Consider the following 21806-nt stretch of genomic DNA (forward strand, 5'->3'; position numbering starts at 1 on the left):
CGTATGAGGGGGGGGTGGGGCAAGGAGTAGGAAAGAACACATGTAATACCTTAATCAATAAAGAAAAATAAATAAATAAAAAATGGTATAATAATACCTGCCTCACAAAGTTGTTGAGAGAAATGAAACTGAAGTTATATGGGACCTGCACAAGGCACATAAATAGATGCTTTTTATTATTTGAAATATAAACAGGCTTGGTTATAAAGGTTGTCATAGGGCCTGTTAACACTAAGTAGAAAATTGGGAGAGTGAATCTCTAATTTAAGACCTTTTAGAGATCCCCCTTAATGTCTGGACAGAACTAGTTAGAGGATTACTGAACATGTTACTCAATCATATGGACCAAAAGGTAAGTCCAGTCACATACGCACATGCATGTATACATACATGTTTTTTTAAATTATTTTTACTATGTTAAGAAAAATTTATTTATGAAAAATTACCCCCTCCATATGAATATTTTTACATTTAAGAGGGCATAGATATTCAGACTACAATTTCAACTATCCTATCTAATAAAAGGCCAGGGGACATAAATGTAACAATAGGAACGACTGCTCAACTAGTCGCCATGAGGTGCATTGACCACCTCTCAGTCCCTCCCCTCGCCACCTCCCCTATCCCCCCACCCTCACCTGCAGGCGAACGGGGAACCATGGAGAAGTGTGTGGGCTGCAGGCTAGGACTGGGGACTGGTGAGCAGGTGGAACAGGCTGACCTGTTGGTCTCTCCCCCAGGCCTATAGGCTCTGATGGATCAGCAATGGTGATCGGTGGAACCGGGGTGGGTGGTAGGAGGACCTGGCTGGCTGTCAGGGCATTGGGATCCCCAGCTCATCCCCAGTTGCTTGGGGGCTCAGGCCAGCAGGAAAGCGGGCACCGGCAACTTCACCTCCATGTGAGTGCGCCAGGTCAGCCGCTGATGGAATGTGGTGCCGGCTTGGGGCCACTCACCTCCACCTCCGCTGCTGCTGCTGCTGCTGCTGCTGGGGCTTGTGGCTCTGACAGAAGCTGCAGGGCATACCCACGACCTACCCACCCTGGTGGCGGAGGCAACGTTCGGCTTGGGAACTAGAGAATGGGCAGAAGATGGATGGCCCTGATCACAGGCTAGGCCTAGGCACCTTACCTGCACGATTTCGTGCACTAGGCCCCTAATAGTTAATTATTGGAAGCACTTTGTGGAATGTAAAATGTGGCGTCAACAAGCACAAATGTACATGTGGCACATTGCTAGAGACCTCCCCTGAGCAGCTTCCGTGGAGAGATGGCACAGGCCGAAAGCAAGGTGACACAGAGGACATGTCGGTTTGAAAGACAAGGGTTCACCATGAGCACACTTCGACTTCTGTCACAGATGCCCCAGTCTCCCTGGGGAAGGACCCTTGGTGATATCCCGCCAGGTATTTGCCATTGCCTCATCCTCATGGCACTCCAAGAATAATATTTTATTTTAACTTTATTTAAATTTGTAATTTTTTAACCCATTTACTTCAACTTTTTAAATTTAACTTGTTATTTGTACTTTAAGTACAGAGGTTTGAATGAATGGTCCTGGGCTTTGATGCACTTATCCCATTGGCCTAAACATGGCCCACCTTTATATATTAATTGATTTAGTCAACTAGTTAAATACTGTAATAAGAACCTATGGACTGATATCTCCAAGGTCTATCCATGAAACTGTTTAATATTGGTCATATTTCTTATATTGATTTTGCTAAAGTTAAAATAAATATAGGTATTACACTCTGACCACCTAATAAATAGGCGATAGTGACAAATAGCTTTTGTTTTCTCACTGTTTGCAACCTTTCTTTGGGAAACTTCGTGTGATTCTTGTGGTCAGCCAATTGAAAGACCCCACTGAATTAGCCACAGGAATGGGTATGTGCTTTAGGCCTGACCAATCACAGTACACCACCACCATCTGGCTACTGTGATGGACCAAGGATAGACATCTCACCAAAGAGGGACCATCAGAATGGTACTCACTACTGCTGATAGACCATGCCTCCTCCCTTCTCAAGACTTGCTAACTGGGATTTTATGAATATTATGCTATTGCCAGTCTCCCATCACCTGCTGCCTCATGAAGAAAATCTACCCGCAAAGAAAAAAAAAATAGTAAAGGAGGCATGTTCATAAAAGTAGAGGTTATATAAGGGGAAGCAAAGTCCTGAAGGTAAAATCTGAATTCCTTGAGTGACTGAGACAAGCTCTCTCCCTGTTAAATGTGACAACAAATTCCCTTTGGTCTATAAACTAATTTGGCTTTGATTTCTGTTACTAGAAAATAAAATTGTTCTCAAAATTTAACACAAGGTTTAGTCTCTTACCATGAAGAGGTAATGTAACTCAGTGCTAAAGAGTATAAATGCTAAAACTAGACTATTTGGATAAATATCCCATATACATCACCTACTAATCCTGAGACTTTGCACACTCAGTTTATTTGTCCCTTGGTTTCCTCATCTGTAAAATGGGATGATAATGGTATTTGTGTCCATGGGCTCTTGTAAGAATAAAACGAGTAAATTTTATTTCTTAAAACATATTTAGTGATCAATAGGTTAACTATTAATATTTCCTTTCAAACCATTAGTATAACCCACATTTCCATCTGGCAGAATTGATTACAATAATAGAGTCACATATTCTTAACACATTTTGTTTGCATTTATTCAACAACTATTTTGTTATTATTAATCCTCATCTGACAATTTTTTTTTTCAGAAGGGAGAGAGGGAGGGAGGGAGAGAGAGACAGACAAAGAGAGAAACATCGTCAATGTGAGAGAGACACATCAATTGGCTGTCTCCAACCTGGGCTGGGGATCAAATCTGCAACCCAGATATATGCCCTTGAAGTAGGATGTGAACTAAAGAATAAGAGTAATAAAAGGTGACCCAAAAGACTGACAAAATGAAAAAGAGGAAGACCCTATTAACAAATGGAGAATACTGGAAGAGAAGTATATTTGGGGTTAGGTAGAAGTCAGTGTGTTTCTGGAGATGTTAACTGTGGGAGGCTATTTGATATCCACAGGTCACCGTGGGGAGTGTCAGGTAGTTTAATAGGTGGGTCTGGGGTTTAGGGCAGACATTGAGGCCACAGCATATAGATGGCAAGTAAGGCCATGGAACTGGTTGACATTATCAAGAGTGAGTGTACATAGAGAATGGGCCAAGAACAAACCTGGGGCCCTCCTGAGGCCAGAGAGAGGAAGAGGAGCCACTGAAGGAGAACAAGGAAGTAGGAAGAAAACCAGAAGAGAGTATTGTGCGGGGAGTCAGGGAACAAAGTGCCTTCATGCAGGAAAGATTGATCAATTCTGCCAAATGTCACACTGATAAGTCAAATAAAATGAGGACTGGGAGACCACCGAGGGTGATCTTGACAATGGCAGTGTTGAACAAAAACAGATTCAGAGACAGAGAATCATCGATTAGACCATCAGACCTAAAAGGGAAGGTAGGGGATGGTGGGGAAAAGGGGGAGAGATCAACCAAAGGACTTGTATGCATGCATATAGGCCTAACCAATGGACACAGACAACGGGGGGGTGAGGGCATGAGTAGGGGGAGGGATGAGGCCAAAAGGACACATATGTAATACCTTAATCAATAAAGAAAAGAAAATTATTTAAAAAAGAGCAAAATATTTATTGAAATAGGTTCAAGGGAGAGCGAGAGAAGAGAAATTGAAGATAGTGAATACTTATGTTAGGCTTGCCTCTTGAAGTTTATGTCTTCCTCTTTTGGAAAGATTTACTCTTAGACATTTTACTAAATGTAAAACTTACATAGCAATTAACTTAATAAATTCCTTTTTAACATCTAATGAAACATCTGTGCCTTTTGTCCACTGTGATGATTGAGATGTATGGCATGCAATAAAATTATTAATAATGTTATCCTTCTGAATAAGAATCCACTCTTTGATTCACACCATTAAATAACCTTCTAATCTATGAGCCAAAAAGTCAACCAAAACCTTGGACTGGATCCTAAGGATATTGGTGGGTATAAAAGAACATTCCTTAGCTAGTTTATTTTTCTTTAGTATTAGTGCTGGCTTGGCTCATCTCAACGTCTGTAGTAAATTGCTTTTTACCCAGGAATTTGCAAATAATTTAGTTGGAGAATTTCTAACCATATGTATATATATATTTCATATTAAATCCTGGCTAGAATCCATCAGTTCTGGAGCTGTATTGTTTTACAGGTTTTGTGACTGGCTTGTCACAGAAAGTAGAACAAAATCCAATCTTTTTCTTTGTTGCTGGGTATCAGTTTCATTTGGCAATGCTAGTATTTCAACAGCGTCTACAAGATGCTTGATGTTGGGTCATAGCTGAGGCTGAGCCATTTTTGAGCATTGTTGATAACACACATTCATAATTCTGAGCCCAGTGTATCACCAGACAGACCAGAAAAGGTTGGCTTTTCTGGGTAATATGTCCCTAGAAATCTATTTAGTTTCAATTCTAGTATAAGCAGATGGATTTCAAAAGCATGCACAAAACAAACCCTGCAATTTGGGGAGGAATATTTACTTTTTTACCAAACTGATCCATTTCAGCGTTGGATTTTCCCATGTACAGCAATTACTAAAATTTGACAACTTTATGAAAGCTATAAAAATGTAACACAAATATTTAAATATATATCTCTATCTATATAGCTACACACACACACACACACACACACACACACTAAAGGCCCGGCGCACGAAATTCATGCATGGCCCCTTGGGGGATGTCCGACTGCTGGCAGTCAGAAATCCCTCTTACAATCTGGGACTGCTGGCTCCTAACTAGTCACCTGCCTGCCTGATCGCCCCTAATCACTCACCTGTCTGCCTGATCCCCCCTAACCGCCTCTGCCTTGGCCCCTGCCGCAGCAACTTCATCTGGAAGGACGTCCAGAATTATCTCCAGAATGTCGTTCGGCTGTCTGGTCTAGTTAGCATATAATGCTTTTATTACCATATGTGTGTGTGTGTGTGTGTGTGTGTGTGTGTGTGTGAGAGATAACATTTATTTCTGGAGATTTCTGGATGCAGGGTTAGTTAATTTAAATAAATGTATCATTTGTATTGTATAATAATTTTAAAATATTAGAACTTAAATATCTATAACAAGTGTACTTATGTATAATAAAAAAAAATCACCCAATATATGGGAAGAGTAGGGCCACATTTTTGTAGAATTTTCCAGAAATCTGTATCATCTGTATTAGTTTGCTAGGGCTGCCATAACAAATACTACAGACTGGGTGATTTAAACAGCAGAAATTTATTTTCTCACAGTCTTGAGGCTAGAAGTTCAAGATCAAGATGTTGGTAAGTTTGGTATCCTCTGAGATCTCTCTCCTTGGTTTGTAAAAAGCCATCTTCTCCTTGTGTCTTTATATCATCTTCCTTCTGTGTCTCTCTGTGTCCAAATTTCTTCTTCTTAGAAGGACATCAGTCATATTGAATTGGGCGTACACTAATGACCTTATTCAACTTAATCACCTCTTTAGAAACCATAAATCCTCTCCAACTACTGTCACATTCTGAGGTACTAGGCTTAAGTCAATGTATGAATTCAGGGTAGGGACACAATTCAGCTCATAAAATTTCTTATATTAAACAATTTAAAACTGTCTAGAGCAATGTCCATCAAATGTATTTGAATGTATATTCCATGAGAAAAAAAATTTTAAACACATACTTATAATGTTTATGCATTTATTTATAAACTAGAGGCCCGATGTATGAAAATTCATGCACTCAGGGGGAGGGATTGTCCTTCATCCTGGCCTGTGTCCTCTCGCAGTCCGGGAGCCCTCAGGGGATGTCCACCTGCTGGCTTAGGCCTGCTTCAGGGCTAAGCTGCAATAGGACATCCTTAGCTTTGCGAAGGAGGCAGGAGAGGCTCCAGCCACTGCCACTGCGCTTGCAGCCGTCAGCCCAGCTTGTGGCTGAGGGGAGGTCCCCCTGTGGAAGTGTACTGACCACCAGGGAGCAGCTCCTGCATTGAGCATCTGCCCCCTGGTGGTCAGTGTGTGTCATAGAGAACAGTCCTTCTGCCTTTAGAGTCAATTTGCATATTACCCTTTCATTATATAGGATTGGGACATCTAAAACATACACAAATGTGGACATTTTAAATAATTACCTGAAGATAATTTTTTAAAATATTTTTGTTGATTTCAAAGAGGAAGGCAGAGTGATAGAAACATCAATGATGAGAGAAAATCACTGATTGGCTGCCTCCTCTACACCTTCTACTGGGGACCGAACCCACAACCCGGGCATGTGCCCTTGACCGGAATCAAACTTGAGACCCTCCAGTCCACAGGCCGATGCTCTATCCACTTAGCCAAGCCAGCTATGGGAGAAGATAAAATATTTGAAATATTTCCTTTTTGTCATAGCTTCATACTATTATTACTTCATTACTCAAGAAGCAAAATGCTCTAGGAAGTAGTTTATCGTATCAATAATGGATATAATCTTATATTTCAAATAACTCCGTGTCTATGTAATTTTAAGGGAACAACTTCTAGCCAGCTTATCATTGTTTTTACCTCATAACATGACTGGAGAAGAGGTCCAGTCCAGGTTAATATCACTCCGCATTCTAGTAGTCAGGGATTTTGACAAAGCTTACCTTCAGGCAATACATACAGCAATAAGCAAATAAACATAGTCCCTAATGCAATAAGGGCAAGGAAGAAACAATCAGCAAGATAAATGGAGAAGAGCTATTCGAGTTGAAATTTCCATAGATGGCCAATGTAAGGTGACATTAGAACAGAGACCAGAATAAAGGGAGGACCGTTGCCTTGGGAGGGTTGGAGCCGTCCTCCAAACAGGCAATTGCTTTGCTTGTTGCTGTCTCTTTCCTCAGGAGAATGGAAGTACCCAAAATGCAGGAAATCATGCTGTCAGGCTAATGCAGAGGCCTCAGTACCTTAGTGCTACCTGGTACAGAGTAAAAGTTTAATAAGTACTTGATTAAATTTAGCTTAGAAATTATTGACATTTTAAAAAATTAGGTGCTAAGTTAGGGAAGAAGAATTATAAAAATGCAGACGGTAAATTTATTTTAATAATAAATCTGCCAAGATTCTAGGCAAACAATGATGTGAAATAAGTCCAATAGTAACAATAAGAAATTTGCAGAAATTTTTAAGTGGAATGTTGATTGTTAAAGGTACAAGGAACACAGTGTGTGTGGCTCAGTGGTTGAGTGTCGAATTGTGAACCAGGAGGTCACAGTTCCATTCCAGGTGAGGGCACAAGACCCAGCTGTGGGCTTGATCCCCAGCGTGGGGCATGTAGGAGGCAGCTGATCAATGATTCTCTCTCATCACTGATGTTTCTATCTCTCTCTCCCTCTCCCTTCCTATCTGAAATCAATAAAAATATTTTTTTAAAAAAACTAAAGGTACAAGGAAACAAAAAGTAGACAATTAAATAAGCAAAAGAAGTGGAAACATCCTGGGCAGTGTGGCTCAGCAGACTGAGCATGGTCCAATGGACCGAGAGGTCCCTGGTTCGATTTCCCAGGCTTGATTCCCGGTAAGGAAGTGCAGGAGGCAGCCAATGGATGTTTCTCTCTCGTCATTGATGTTTCTATCTTTCTCTCCCTCTCCCTTCCTCTCTAAAAATCAATAAAAACATTTTTTTTAAAGAAAAGGAAAAAAATACTATTTTAATTCAGTTTCTGTAGAAATTCAATTTCCAGGCAGGAAGTTTCAGTTCTTAGTCAATTTGCAAAAAATCCCTGTCATTTGGGTTCTCTGGGAAGCACAGGCTGAGATGGAGTTAGGAGTTCAATAGTTTTGTTGGGCATAACACGTGGGAAAGGCAGAAGAATGAAGCAAGACAGCAAAGAAGCTTTCAGACCACAATGCAATGCGAAGCTGACAGCTGAGAAAGGGAAGGCAGAGGTGGGGGCAGAGGTGGGGAGAAGGGGGACTGGGCAGGGAGCATCTCCAACTGACTTGCAGACGGAAAATGTCTCCCGCACCCCAAAAGGCAGCTCCAGAGCAAAGAACACCCTCGGAAGAGTCCTGTTTCGGGCAGAAATGTCTAGGCCCTCTGCTCCTGCAGGGCTTGGCTATCCCTGGGGCTGCCAGGAGACAGCAGAGGGGACCTTGCAGCACCCACGCCCAGAGGCTGTCAGCCAACTGCTCCTTGTAGCCCACAGCTAGCTCTGTCTCAAAGGGAGATTGGAGGGGGGCTAGCCATGCTCCCCACTTTCAGAAGAAGTAGCCACAATGTCAATATGGGTGTCCTTCAGGGGACTTACATTAGCGGTCTCATTCCCATCATTCTTCTTGAGATTGTGTTGAATTGCTAATTTAAATATATATACTTTAGAATAAGCAGGTAGGACTGGACTTTCGGTGGGTTGGGTGCCCCCCACGACCATGCTAACTCAGCTGCCCCCCCTCCTTTAAAATATATTTTTATATATTTCAGAGAGGAAGGGAGAGAGAGAGAGATAGAAACATCAATGATGAGAGAGAATCATCAATCGGCTGCCTCCAGCATGCCCCCTACTGGGGATCAAGCAGGAAATCCGGGCATGTGACCTTGACCGGAATCAAACCCGAAGCTCTATCCACTGAGGCAAACCAGGTAGGGTGGCATTGCTAGTTTTATCAACAGTCACACTGATTTGGCACAAATCATTTTAAGCCAGTATTTTTTGAGTGTTGATTTTAGCAAATTCAAAAAATAATACAATTGTCCTCAGGTAAACTGCAGATACAGCAAATTAATAAAGCAAATTGAGCAGTGTGGATGTCCCAGGCCCACTCTACTCTTTTCTCAGATTCCTTCTAGAATCTCCATCACACGGGGCTGTCCCACACTAGTGAAGGGAGGTGCCATTTCCACCCTTTATTAATATTAACAGGACCTATTTTTTCATCTTTGTTTTACTTGTTAAGATGGACACAAACACACACAACTGGAAATTCTATTTCCTCCCTGTGCCCATATAGTGAGTGGGAATGATCTAGGGCAGGGGTCCTCAAACGTTTTAAACAGGGGGCCAGTTCACTGTCCCTCAGACCGTTGGAGGGCCAGACTATAGTTTAAAAAAAAACAATGAACAAATTCCTATGCACACTGCACATATCTTATTTTGAAGTAAAAAAAAAACAAAAACAAAACGAGAACAAATACAATATTTGTATTTGCATGTGGCCCATGGGACGTAGTTTGAGGACCCCTGATCTAGAGATTCTAGGTCATGTGAGAAGGACAGACATGGAGCATGAGCAGGTCTGCAGGCCTTCGGGAGGCCAGTTAGCATGCTGTGTGCTGCTCACCACGCCTGCCAGCTGCTGATATCAGGGGAAATGCACACTGTTTTGAGAGCTGCCTTTAGTACTGATGCAGGTGGCTCTTCATATAGCAACCTAATGACCATTTTTTTGAGGGCTTCATATATGTCAGAGGCTTCTGTGTGGTATTTATTTATTGCCTGAAATAGTGACATTATTCCATTCATTTTGTTGATGGTAAAATTGAGTCATAAAAAGTGATTAAATATCTCAAAACCACACAGAGAGCATGCGGCAGAGCTGAGGCTCAAATCAAGGCTTGATTCTAAATTTTAAATGCTAACCACTGATTTTTTTTCTCAGAATGAGAACTTACAAGCCTTACTAAACCATAATGCTAAAAAAAAAAAAAATAGAAAGAAGAGTATCACTTTTGGCCCAAACAGAAGATAGCAGGATATGTGCATTTATTTTCCTTTGTTTTGTGATCTTCTTTCTACCTCATTACTTTAGATCTTGCTTGCTGTGTACGGTCAGCTACTCTTTCTATGCCTTGTTTATATTTCAAAAATCCTATGGCTGCGGTACAGAGAACAGGTTGCTCATTAGTATTCAGGTTACAATGAGAGGAAGCTTGCGAACAATGCACACGAAGGAGCCAGGCTGTCATTACACACTGAGCTGATGAGAAATAGCAGTCAATGCTGGTGCTCAGAGGCTGTCCTTTCATTGTCGCTGTCGCTGTTTTGAACACGTGGGAATCGTTTAGAAGCAGCCTCTACGGCATGGTAACCTGCCGAGAGCATCGGTAGCGTCTGGGGTGGCTGGAACCAGAGCGTAGAGCTTAGGGAACATGCCAGGTCCACAGACTGAGCCTCCGAATCAGGGGGGGCGGGGGCGGGGAGGTTAGTTAGCTGACCTTTCACAAACGGCAACCAGCTCTGCTCTCCTTGTTCTTGGCAAAATTACTCAGAAGTGCCATGTTCCTGCTCCAGGTTCAGAAATGCTTAGAGGAAGTGCGGCTTTGACACCCCAGTAAGAGCGGCCACCTGTAACCCACTCAGCATTCATGGGTGGGCAGAACCCAGAGCAGCGGTTGCTCCCGCCAGGTGGCGAGGGTCCTGGTGTGCGGAGGTGTGTGCCTCCCCAGTGCCGTGCTGTGAGCTGTCCTGGAGGGTCCTTGGCGGGCTTCCACCGCTCAGTTTGCTCCTGCCACAGTGGGTGAGGATTCCAGTGCCATCCATTAGGAAACGACTGGGTGGTCATCTCTAGACAGGGCAAAGGCAGCTGGAATGGCCTCCGGGACTGGGGGAAATGAGTCAGTGTCCTAGGAGAACTTTCCCTGTCCACCTTCGAGGATCTGTGTGGCTGCTCAACTCAGCACCTCTGCCCTAGAATGTCAGTTCTGTGACAAAAATGACTGGGTCTGTCTAGATATGTCATATCCCCAGCACTCTGACACTGAATTCACCATAGGCGGTTGAGGAATACTTATTTTTGAGGAATAGATGAGCTAAAAGGAAAGCTTTCTGTTTGCCTTGGCTGGCCGGTGGGCTTTACCCACATGTCAGACTGCTTCCAGGCCTGACACTTAACTCCTGCAGTCACCTGAGGTTCTTCGCTGCTGGCGTGGCTTTCAGGCCTACCTGGCTAGCTTCCTGTTGGTCCTTCCTTGCCCGCCTCTACCTGGTTCCCTGCCACTATCCCGTCTCCTCTGGCTCTGGCCGAGTCTCCTGCTTGCCCTACCCTCTTATTTTCTGCCCGTTTCTTAACAATCTGTTCTCTTGCTCTCATGATCTTCATTTTCCAGGGCCTCCCAGGTGTTTTCATGGAGAGCAGTGATTTTCAATAAGCTCAGTGACCAACCCAATCTGTCCCCTGAAAAACCACCTTTCTGTCACTTCTCCTTCCCTAACCTTCATTCCTGTTCTTTAGGTGAAACGATGTCATGAATGCTGGGGAGTTTTTGTAAGTAATGATGCTTGCTAATGTGACATGCTTCTCTGGGGCCAGACTAACATGTATATCACAACTAAGGGACTCTTGCCCAGGGTAGAAATGAAATGCAGTGTGGCCCACTCTCTGTACTTTGAAGACATGCTCTCAGGCAGCAGCCATCTGAGCAGCTCTTCTGAGCATATCACCAGGCCAGATTCCGGAAGGAATACAAAGACACAGGTGCCGCACCAGTCGGTGGCCTGTGGGAAGAGCAGTGTAATTGGGCCACCAATATAGCAGAGGTTTTAGGAGCAAGAGGATGGCTAAGAGTCCCAAAGACCACAGGTCAATGCTTTACCTGGGGCTGGTTTGGTTTCATTCCTCAAGAATGGCAATCATCTTGAGAGAGTTTTCACGTGCTGGAAACATCCACCGGGACACATTCTACACATTTGATCATACTTCTCAAAGAGATAATGGGAAGCTTTTCTTTTAAAATGCGTTGCCTGCCCAACAACTTAAACTGAAAATATTTTCCCCATGTGTTTTCCATACACATCTCACTTTAAAATAAAAATCAAGGAAGGCAACCTTTAGGAGTATTGAATATGCAAACATTTGCACAACCCAGACCACAAGTCACGTGGATGATTCACATTTTTTTAAACTAGAGAGAGTGGTGTCTTCCACACTGCAAAGCATTGGGCTCCTTAGGCAATGGCGTTTAGCAAGGGGAGAGGAAGGACATAAGATGGCCTATAATTTGAGATGTGAACGTGTGTCAATTGCCACATCTCTGAAATAACAATTCCTTCCTTCTGACAAAACAAAGACTTTTTGTATAGATTATCTACCGTTGTATAGCAAACTATCCCCATCCTCGGTGGCTTAAAACACTAACAATTTATTATCTCTGACTCTGGGTCTCCCAGGTTGTAGGCAGATAATGACTAAAGCTAACATTCACCTGAGTGTCCGCTGGGCTGAATAGCCAACATGGCTCACTCACCGGAGGGGCCGTTAGACTGGCTGTTGGCTGAAACCCCTCCAGTATGTTGACTGAAGCACATACTTTTGAATTTTGGTGTGGCTTCTGGGCCTTCAACTCCATGGCTCCTGGGTTTTGAGAGGAATTATAACAAAAATTATATATTGTAACATATAAATACATGTTAGTTATAATATAATATGTATATTATATGATATATTACAACATCCATTTTACTTTTCTCACAACTTTGCATGTTGGGAACTTGGGGAGAACCCGGATGGGAGGTTTGCCTCTGATTCACGCGATATCATTGGGGCTGATTCCAAGAAGCTCAAGTAGAACTGAAAGGCTTCTGAAGACAGAGCCTCAGGAATCCCAGAATGTTGTTTCCACTACATCCTATCAGTTAATTAAGTCACTGGGATTAGTCCATCACATTAAAAAAGAAGGGCCTTAGACTCTATCTCTTGACCTGAGAAGCAGCAAGTGTCCAGGGAGCAAGTCTATCTACCAGTCTGCATCTGGCCATCACAATTCACCTTTCTCCAGCACGCCAAACACACGCATCCCCATCTCAAGACCTGCATGTTCCCATCACAGTGTGGCATTAGCTCAAAGTCCAGGAGCTCACCACTCAAACCAGGTCCAGGTGTGGCACAAGGTTTCTCAAGCGTACTTGCTTTCACCCTGAGACCTGTGACTAGACTAAGGAATCAAAGCATCCCACACCCCCCACATCCAGTGCTGATACATACACTGAGGGTAAATGTAATAAATGGTCAAGCGCCGAAAGTGAGGGAGTGTGAAGGGGGATGTGTGCGGCAATCACTAGTCTAAAGCAGTTCAGAAATCTTTCCAGGCACATGCTGCCTTTTCCTTGAAACAGGTCTACTTCTGCTTCCTGGGCATGCTCTCTGTTGGTTAGACCCTGCTCTCTACACTTTGGTCTTTGGTCTCTATTTGGAATTGTGTAGCTTTCTCAGCCTGCTTCCTGCCCCAGATGATGTGAGGGACGTCCCTCAGGCCTCTTTTCATGTTGATCTGTCTCCATCTTTTTCAATTCAAGTGAACAAGTAAAATTCTCTTACAAACTTCACGAGCGTCTGATAAATCACACTGGGGTTTCTTCGATTAGACAAAAGCCAGGTCTGTCGATCTCTTAGATACAGGTTCCTCTACCCTGAGAGTCAAGGTGCTGTGGGACAACACCCTTAGGATCCATAAAAGCCCTTTTGCCTAGCCCAGTGTCTAAAAGGCATATCTTCAAGATTCTTAGAGGCCTCCTTGTTTATTTCTTAGAGTCTTTGAACATACCCTTAAATCTTTCTGAGCTCTGAGCAACGTATCTTAGCCTTCTACCTTCGTCTTTATCTTTACCCTAAGGCCTTTTTTTTTTTTTTTTACTTTGAGAAGCTCTTACATGACCGAAATGAAACACTGCCTCAGACCCTCTACAATTCCATTTTAAAATCATTACTCTCTCTCTTTACTATACTGTTAAAAGAAAAAGTTTTAACTTTCATTGTTCCGCCTGGAAATTTCCTTAGCAAAACAAACCAGGCAAATACATTTTATTTTCCGTGTTATCATAGGTGACAGTGTTGCCAGACTTCCCTCCATAATATAATAGAGGGTGTCTTTTCTTCAGCTCTGATAACAAAGCCCTCATTCTTCACAAAGAGTCTACTAAAGGCTCTTTCAGCATCCACCTGTCTCCAAAGCAAATGCTATTTGTTTCAGGTTTTTGTTAGAGTCGGACCTTATTTCAAGATATGATTTCTTGTTTTAGTTACCTATTCCTGAAAAAATATTGCTTTAAAGCTTAGTGATTTATGACAACCATTTTACTTTACTTACAATTTTGCATGTCAGGAACTTGGAAAAACTGGTTGGGAGGTTTGTTTCTGGTCCATGTGATGTCACCTGGGGCTGCTGGGCTAGAAGATACGTTTCTAAGATGACTTCTTCACTCACTGCTAGCCTGGTGCCCCTTGGCCTCTCTCCCCCTTTCCACAGGGTTTCTCATTCTTCAGGGCCTCACCATATGACTTGGGTGCTTGCAACCTGGTGCTCTGAGGTAGCCCCACTGATGACATGGCATATGGCTTCCAAGAGGAATGAAGCAGAAGCCTCCACACTGGATAAAGTTAATGCCTGGAAGCACACAGCATTATTTCTTCAACCATTTATATGAAAGTGGAGAAATAGAGTACACTTTTTAAAATTAGTATTATTTTATGTATTCTTTATTATTGCCAGTATTGCAAATGTCTCTCATGCCCTTCCCTTTACCCCCCTACACCCAGCCCCTAACCCCCCACCAGGTCTTCACCACCCTACATTTTTCATTGGGAAGACCAAGGTGTCACTGCGAAAGAGCATGTGGATTCACAAATAGACTTGTGAGCGTCTGTGCACGTATGGTCTACCATTCTCTCTTTGTGTTCCTTCCAAAACTTTCACTCCATAGGACCTCATGGCCACATCCTCCCACCTGTCTACCCTACTTGAAGCCCTACTGGAAAACTGATGGTATCTTACTCCAATGAATAATAAATTTCTCTTTCAATAACAAATTGACACTCTATTCAAACTTAGAATTTTATTTTTACGAATAAAATTTAGATGTTAAAGTAGGTTCCATGCCCCATCAAATAGTTGGCCATCTGCAATTCCTCCCAAATGTAATGAACAATAGGAAACACAAGGGTTATCAGGCTAAATGAGATGAGTTCAGGTATTTTCTTAACCTTAAAGGTATATAAGAAGTATTTACTAACTTCAGTATGAAAAGAGAAATAATTCACAAGTTCTTTGATAAAATTTGGCCATCTGCATTTATTTTTGAAGAAACTTTTACAATCAGAAGATTGCCAAGTAATCTGTGAAATGCACACTGTTCAGCATATATCTACATATATTATCATAAATTCACATCATGGATTTAATTTTCTCAACTTGTAATTTTAAGAATAATTTATTTAAACAATGTTATACACTTGCCATAGAAACAAAACACAATTTTGAGTTTAAAGAGGGTGTTACTATGAAGAGGGCACAAATAAGCTAACATTTTCTACTGTTTAAACTATAATATTTTGCTAACATTTTATGGCACCCAAAGAATGAAAGAAAATTTATATAAGCTTTTGGTCTTTTTGTCCATTTATCATGATTCCTGCATTCTTGCTCAAATGTACAAATTGTAGATACTGTTTTTCTTATTTTTATAAGAGTTACTGTCATAACTTTATATTCTTCAGAGCCAATTTCTTGTGCAAGCAATGTTTTTGAGGTTATTTAAAGAAAATCAAATGTGTATGATATATTGACTAGAATTTGCTTTTCTATTGTGGCCTTTTAAAATAAGAACAATGAAGAATATTTAGTTATAAAGTGCTAGACCAATGTGAACCAAACCAAATTTTACTTGGTCCAGTGAAAAGACCAGGTTATTATAATTCAGTAGCTTGCAGAATGCACTACCAACATGGGAGGAAGGGATCAAATATTTTTGTACATAACATTAGTGATTACCTGGGATTTAGAAAACATGCCAGACATTGTACCATTTACCTTATTGAGTTAGGAGTATTTTTTCTAGGTCATCTCATCCTTCTGTTCCTCTTTTTCCTTCTCATCTTCCTGCTTCTTCTTCTTATAACTTTAATAAAAGGTTTATAAAAATATTTAAATTTTATTTTATAAACAACTGTATTAGCATATAATTCACATACAATAAGTTTCACATATTTAAGATATGAACTTTGAATAACTTGACAGATGTGTACATCTAGGAAAACATCACCACAATAAAAATAATGAACATTGTGTCAGCTGAAAAAGTTTCCTAGCCTACTTTTGTAATTCCCTCTGAAACCCCCCTTTTTTCCCATCCCCAGTCAACCACTGATCTGCCATCTGTCACTAAAGGTTAATTTGCATTTTGTAGAATTTCATAAAAATAAAAACATGTAGGAAGTACTCTTTTTTTTTTGGTTTGGATTATATCACCCAGCATAATCATTTACAGTTTTATCTATATTGTTGGAGACATCAATAGTTCATTTCTTTTTATTATTAAGTAGTATTCAATTGTACAGATAGACCACAAATTATTTTGTTTATTCATTCACCTGTTCAAGAATATTTGAGTTATCTTCAGACTATTACAAATAAAGTTGCTCTGAATAATAGTATAAAAATTGTATTTATATCTTCATTTCTCTTAGGTATACATGCAAAAATGGAATGGCTGGATTATATGGTCTGACCATGTTTAACTTTTTAACGAAGTGACAAACTGTTTTCCTACATGGTTGCACCATTTCACATTCCCAGCAGCAATGTATTAGAGCCCAAGTGCTTTTCTTCACACCAGCACTTAATGTGATCAGACATTTTAATGTTAGGCATTCTAATATGTGTGTAGCAGTAGTAGTAGGTAATTTTGCTTTTCCCCTGTGACTAATGATGCTGAGTGTCTTTTCATGGGCTTGTTTACCATCAATATGCATTTTTTGGTGAAGTATCTGTTCAAATCTTTCACCCATTTTATTTATTGGGGATTATTCCTTTGTTGAGTTATGTAGGATTTCTATATATTCTGGCTAAAAATCTTTTATCAGGTATTTAGTGTGCACATATTTTCTCCTGGTCTGTAGCTTGTCTTATCATTCTCTCTTAACAGTGTCTTTTAAAGAAAACTTTTTAATTTTGAAGTCTAGTTTATCAACTTCTCTTTTATGTTTCCTGTTTTGGTATTATATCTAATAATTTATTGCTTACCTCAAGGTCACAAAATTTTCTCTTTTTTTTTCCTCTAGAAGTTTTATAGTTAAGGCTTTTATATTTAGGGTTGTGATACATTTTGAATTACTTTTTATATAGTACAAATTATGTCTTAATTACTTTGCATATAGATACTCAATTATTTTAATAACATTTATTTAAAATATTATCTTTTCTCCACTCAATCTTTAGACCCTTTGTCAAAAATCAATTGTTCATATATATGGGTCTATATCTAAACTTTTTTAGTGAGTTCCATTGATCTATTTGTCCATCTCTATGTCAATACTAGACTATCTTGATTACTGTAGCTTTATAACAAGTCTTTAAATCTTTATCTTTTGTGTATCTACTGTAAATTTTTTCCTCCGTGGTTATCATGAGGCTTATATAAAACATCTTGTAGCCCTAGCTGGCTTGGCTCAGTGGACAGAGCATCGGCCTGTAGACTGAAATGTCCCAGGTTCGATTCCTGGTCAAGGGCACATGCCTGGGTTGTGGGCTTGATCCCCAGTGTGGAGCGTGCAGGAGGCAGCTGATCAATGATCCTCTCTCATCATTGATGTTTCTATCTCTTTCTCTCCCCCACCCCCGCCCCCTCTGAAATCAATTTAAAAATATATACTTTTAAAAAAAAGACTTTTTTACTGCCCTGTCCCCCATTAGGAGAAAGCGGAGGCGATTGTAGGGCAGACCTTACTGGTTTCCAATTTCCGAGAGATCAGTGTTCTTTGAGGAACAGTGTCTTGAAACCCATTGTTTTGTATGTTTCCCCCTTTTTTTGGTTTGTTTGTTTGCTTTAGTGGAAACATAAATTTGTTCCCGGTTGTTCCATTTAGTTGGAAGTATAAGTCTTAGCTTTTTCTTTTATCAGTTAGAATATAGTACCTACCTTCATCCAGTCTAGGCAAAGTGTCATTGATTTGTTTTAGATTAAGGAAAAAAATCAAATATAAACCTTAATATTATCCAGTGTTTAAAATCGAGTTTAAACTATTTTGAGCATTTCTGTAGAGAGACATGGGACGTACCAGACAGAAATTCCATTCATAGTTCACTTATCTCCCCAAAGTCCCCCATTCAGCTGGACCCTGGCACTAATTACTCCTGGAACTCTCTCCAAACCCAGCCTGAGTAGGAGTTGCTCCTTCTCTCCCCACCTATAGGGTTTGATGTGTCTGCCTTTCTAATGTAAATCAATATAGGCTTTCTGGTCTTCTTTCAAATTCTTTTATGCTCACCTCATAGATATAGATTGAAAAGGCCTCCCTTCAAAAGATGTGAAAATGAAAACCTCATGATAAAATGCTGTGTGTTTATGTGTGTATGCTCATGTGTTTGTGAGAGAAAGGTTATGAACATACATACTTTAACTTTTCTTTTAGATTTATGACATACCTTAAACCTAGAAGAGTAATAAGACTTAATTAATCACTTGTAATTAGACAAATAACATATCTGTCTGGTCTAGTTCCCTGAGTGCTGAGATCTTTTACAACTTAAAAAATGCATGAAGTGTTTTGGATTGGACGTCTTCCCATCTTTCCGTGTGGCTCTGAAGGTATTTTAGAGGATGGGAACCTGGAGTGACAGAAAGCATCTCCATGAGGCTTCACGGGAAGGCAGGATCCTGAAGGACCGCTGCATATTTTCCCAGGGGATCACCTAACCTGAGAGAGGTGCCCCTGTGTTCCCAGCCACCAAGGCCCTCTAGGCTAAAGGTATGGCAGGAGGCAGCAGGGGACATTTAACTTTGCACTTTCCTGACAGCTGTGAAATAAATGGACTCGGCCTGGTCTCTGACACTGAACTCAGCAGGGATAAAAGCCTCCTTCGGAAAAGCAGTCACGGTACCTAGGAAACTGAGAAGCCTTTCCTGAGAGGAGCACCTGACCAGGCAAGCAAGGTTGTAATCCTGAACGCTCGCTCCCGTGATTTCTATTGTCTTAGTCGCTGCGTCAAGCCTTTTCCAGAAAAGAGAATCTTCAAACTAGAAATAGTAAAATAGTGCGAAGGGTAAATGTAAATACAGAGCAGAACAGAAAAGAAAAAAAAAGCATTATGCATGATGGTACGATGGCACTTACGCATTTTAAAGTCACATCTTTAGGCAGAAGCATATTAAATCCCAAACAATTCATTCATTGCTTCAGTAAATATTTTTTGAGTGCCTCCTAAGTCCCGGCACTGTTGTAGGCATGTGTTCACACAGCAGGGAGAAATCCGATAGAGATCCTGCCCTCAAAGTGCTTTTATTTGTCAGTGAGCTTGCAAAGCCCTTATCTCCACTAGGAAATGTCATAGGGAAGGGGAGACTGCCAGGTGGAAGGAGATGCCAAATTCTTTCATAATAAAGGAAATGGCAGAAGCAGAATTCATAAACTCTATGCTAGTAACAACCCTGGGTAAAATTAGAAAATGGATTTGAGTTTTTCCAACAAGAAAAAGGTGCTACCACATGCCCAGTTATACTGAACAGGCTTGCTTTGCTTTCCTTTGTCACTAAATTAAATTGGAGAATTCTATGTGCAAAGTACATCTTGACTTCAGCGAGATATTTTATAGCAGTTTCATATAACTTTGAGGGTTGGTTATAAGGGTATATGGACTGGCTGAATAAACACTCTAATGGCCAGATTGATCCAAGGAAAGAGATTTAAGATTTCAGCTGATATAAGAATGCTTTCTTCTAATTTAACAAGAACAAAGAGTATTTAATTGTGAAACATAGGCACAGGTATGAACCAAAATAAAAATAAAAGCATCTATCTCACAAAGTTTATATGAAGATTAGAATTAAGATTTCATGTCTTTGCCATGACCAGTGTTTCTCAGTGGTTAGAGCATTGGCCTGTGGACTGAAGGCCTCGGGTTCAATTCCCAGTCAAGGGCCTTATCTGGGTTGCAGGCTCAATACCCCCCTCTCCCCCACCCCAGGTCAGGTGAGGGCCAGAGGCAACCAACTGATCAATGTGTCTCTCTCACCTCTCACCTCTCTCTCTCTCTCTATTCCACTCTCTCTAAAAATCAATGGAAAAAATATCCTCAGGTGAGTATTAACAAAAACAAAAATTGTTCATGTCTTTGTCAAATAATAGGACCTCCATAAATATAATTTTGATCCACCACTCTTTGGCTCAAAACTGAAGATATGCTTAAACATCACTATTATCAAAACAAAATATATACACAGTAAGATTCAAACTTTGATATTATCTGGCATTCTATTAACTTAAGAAATTATCTAAAACCACATAATATGATATATTATATAAAGTTATTTACATTTAAATGTTGGATATAAACATATTCTAAAAGACAGGTAACTTAGTAACACTTAATAATAAATATTAATTCATTTTAATGAGATCAAAATATATAAACATTATTTCTTTAAATACCTGTCTATGATAATAAAAGCGCAATAGGCTAATTAGACCAGACAGCCGAATGAACTTCTGGATGACCTTCCGGTTGAAGCCGAGGCTGCGAGGGCTGAGGCAAGCTGCTGGGACTGTGAGGGCCCCGGCAAGCCGCCAAGACTGGGAGGGCCGAGCCCCCTGCACGGATTTTGTGCATCGGGCTTCTAGTATTTTCCTAAAAAAGAAAAACTGAAAGCATAGTTAACCACGTTAGCATCAGAATGTGAATGTTAACAGCTGAATGATGTTCTCATAAGTATAAATGTATAATTGCTCTTTGCAGCATTGTTTGAAATAGGAAAAATAAAATAAAATTGTGCTTTTTAGGGGAGCAGTTATGTCAATTATAGCATATTTGTAAAATGGAATTATATGTGACAGTGAACAATGAGGTGTACCTATAAATATTGACATGGAGAGATCTCAAGACAACTAAGAAAAAAGAAAGTTTTAGAATAATGCAGTGTACTTCCAATAATGTAACAAACAAAAGGACAAAGGACGTGTGTGTGTGTGTGTGTGTGTGTGTGTGTGTGTGTGTGGAGGGTACAATCTTTTGTTAGTTGTTACTTATAATGAGGGAAGAGGGAATCAGTGTTAGTGTAAGAGAGGTGAATGGAACATTTACATTTTGTTCTCTTCTATATTAACCAAGTCTTTTCAAGAAAAATGCAGGCTTGCATTTCTAGTATAAAAATGATAAACAAAGAAAATAACACCAATATTAGTTATGGGGATTTAAAGTAAAATATTGACAAACGCCCAGATTATTGCCAAGAGGAGGATTTTTCTTTAAGCCAGGTCTCAAAGTGCACAGTGATAACCAGAAGAACAATTAAGGACTCAAATCCAAACCGTGATTTACATGCCTAAAGAGAATAATGAAATAACATTTTCATGAGCAAATCTTCCTTTAAAATTCTAATTTGCCTATACAAAGAAGCAACTTTACCATTCGCAATTAATCTTCTTTAAACGGTAAGAGCAGCTCTGGCCAGTGTGGCTCCGTTGGTTGGAGTGTCGTCCCCTGCACCTAAGGGTCCAGCTTTGATTCCCTGGCAGGGCACATATCCAGATTGTGGTTTCTTTCCCTGGTCATGCTCTTGATCTATGTTTCTCTCTCACATTAATGTTTCTCTTTCTCTCTCTCTTTCTCCCTCCCTCTCTCTGAAATCAATTAAAAAACATATTAAAAATAAATTTAGCGTTTTTGCTGCTTAGATCCATTTTATAGAGTGCCTGTCAGTGTTTATTTACAACTGTTTATCTTCCTAGAGTAAAACACCCCAACCAAACTTGAGTCCTGCTCCTCGCCAGCTAATATGGAGCATAAGCCACAAGGGAGAGCTCTCCCTGCCACGCCCCCCGA

The 21806-nt window shown here is 40.5% G+C and overlaps 1 pseudogene; it reads left to right on the forward strand.

Moving 5' to 3' along the window:
- The first annotated feature begins 12229 nt into the window (after positions 1 to 12229).
- The window catches only part of LOC107181572, a 75998-nt pseudogene continuing 66421 nt past the window's right edge, over positions 12230 to 21806 (forward strand).

The sequence above is a fragment of the Myotis davidii genome, unplaced genomic scaffold, assembly GCF_000327345.1.
Source record: "Myotis davidii unplaced genomic scaffold, ASM32734v1 scaffold269, whole genome shotgun sequence".
Lineage (NCBI taxonomy): Eukaryota > Metazoa > Chordata > Mammalia > Chiroptera > Vespertilionidae > Myotis > Myotis davidii.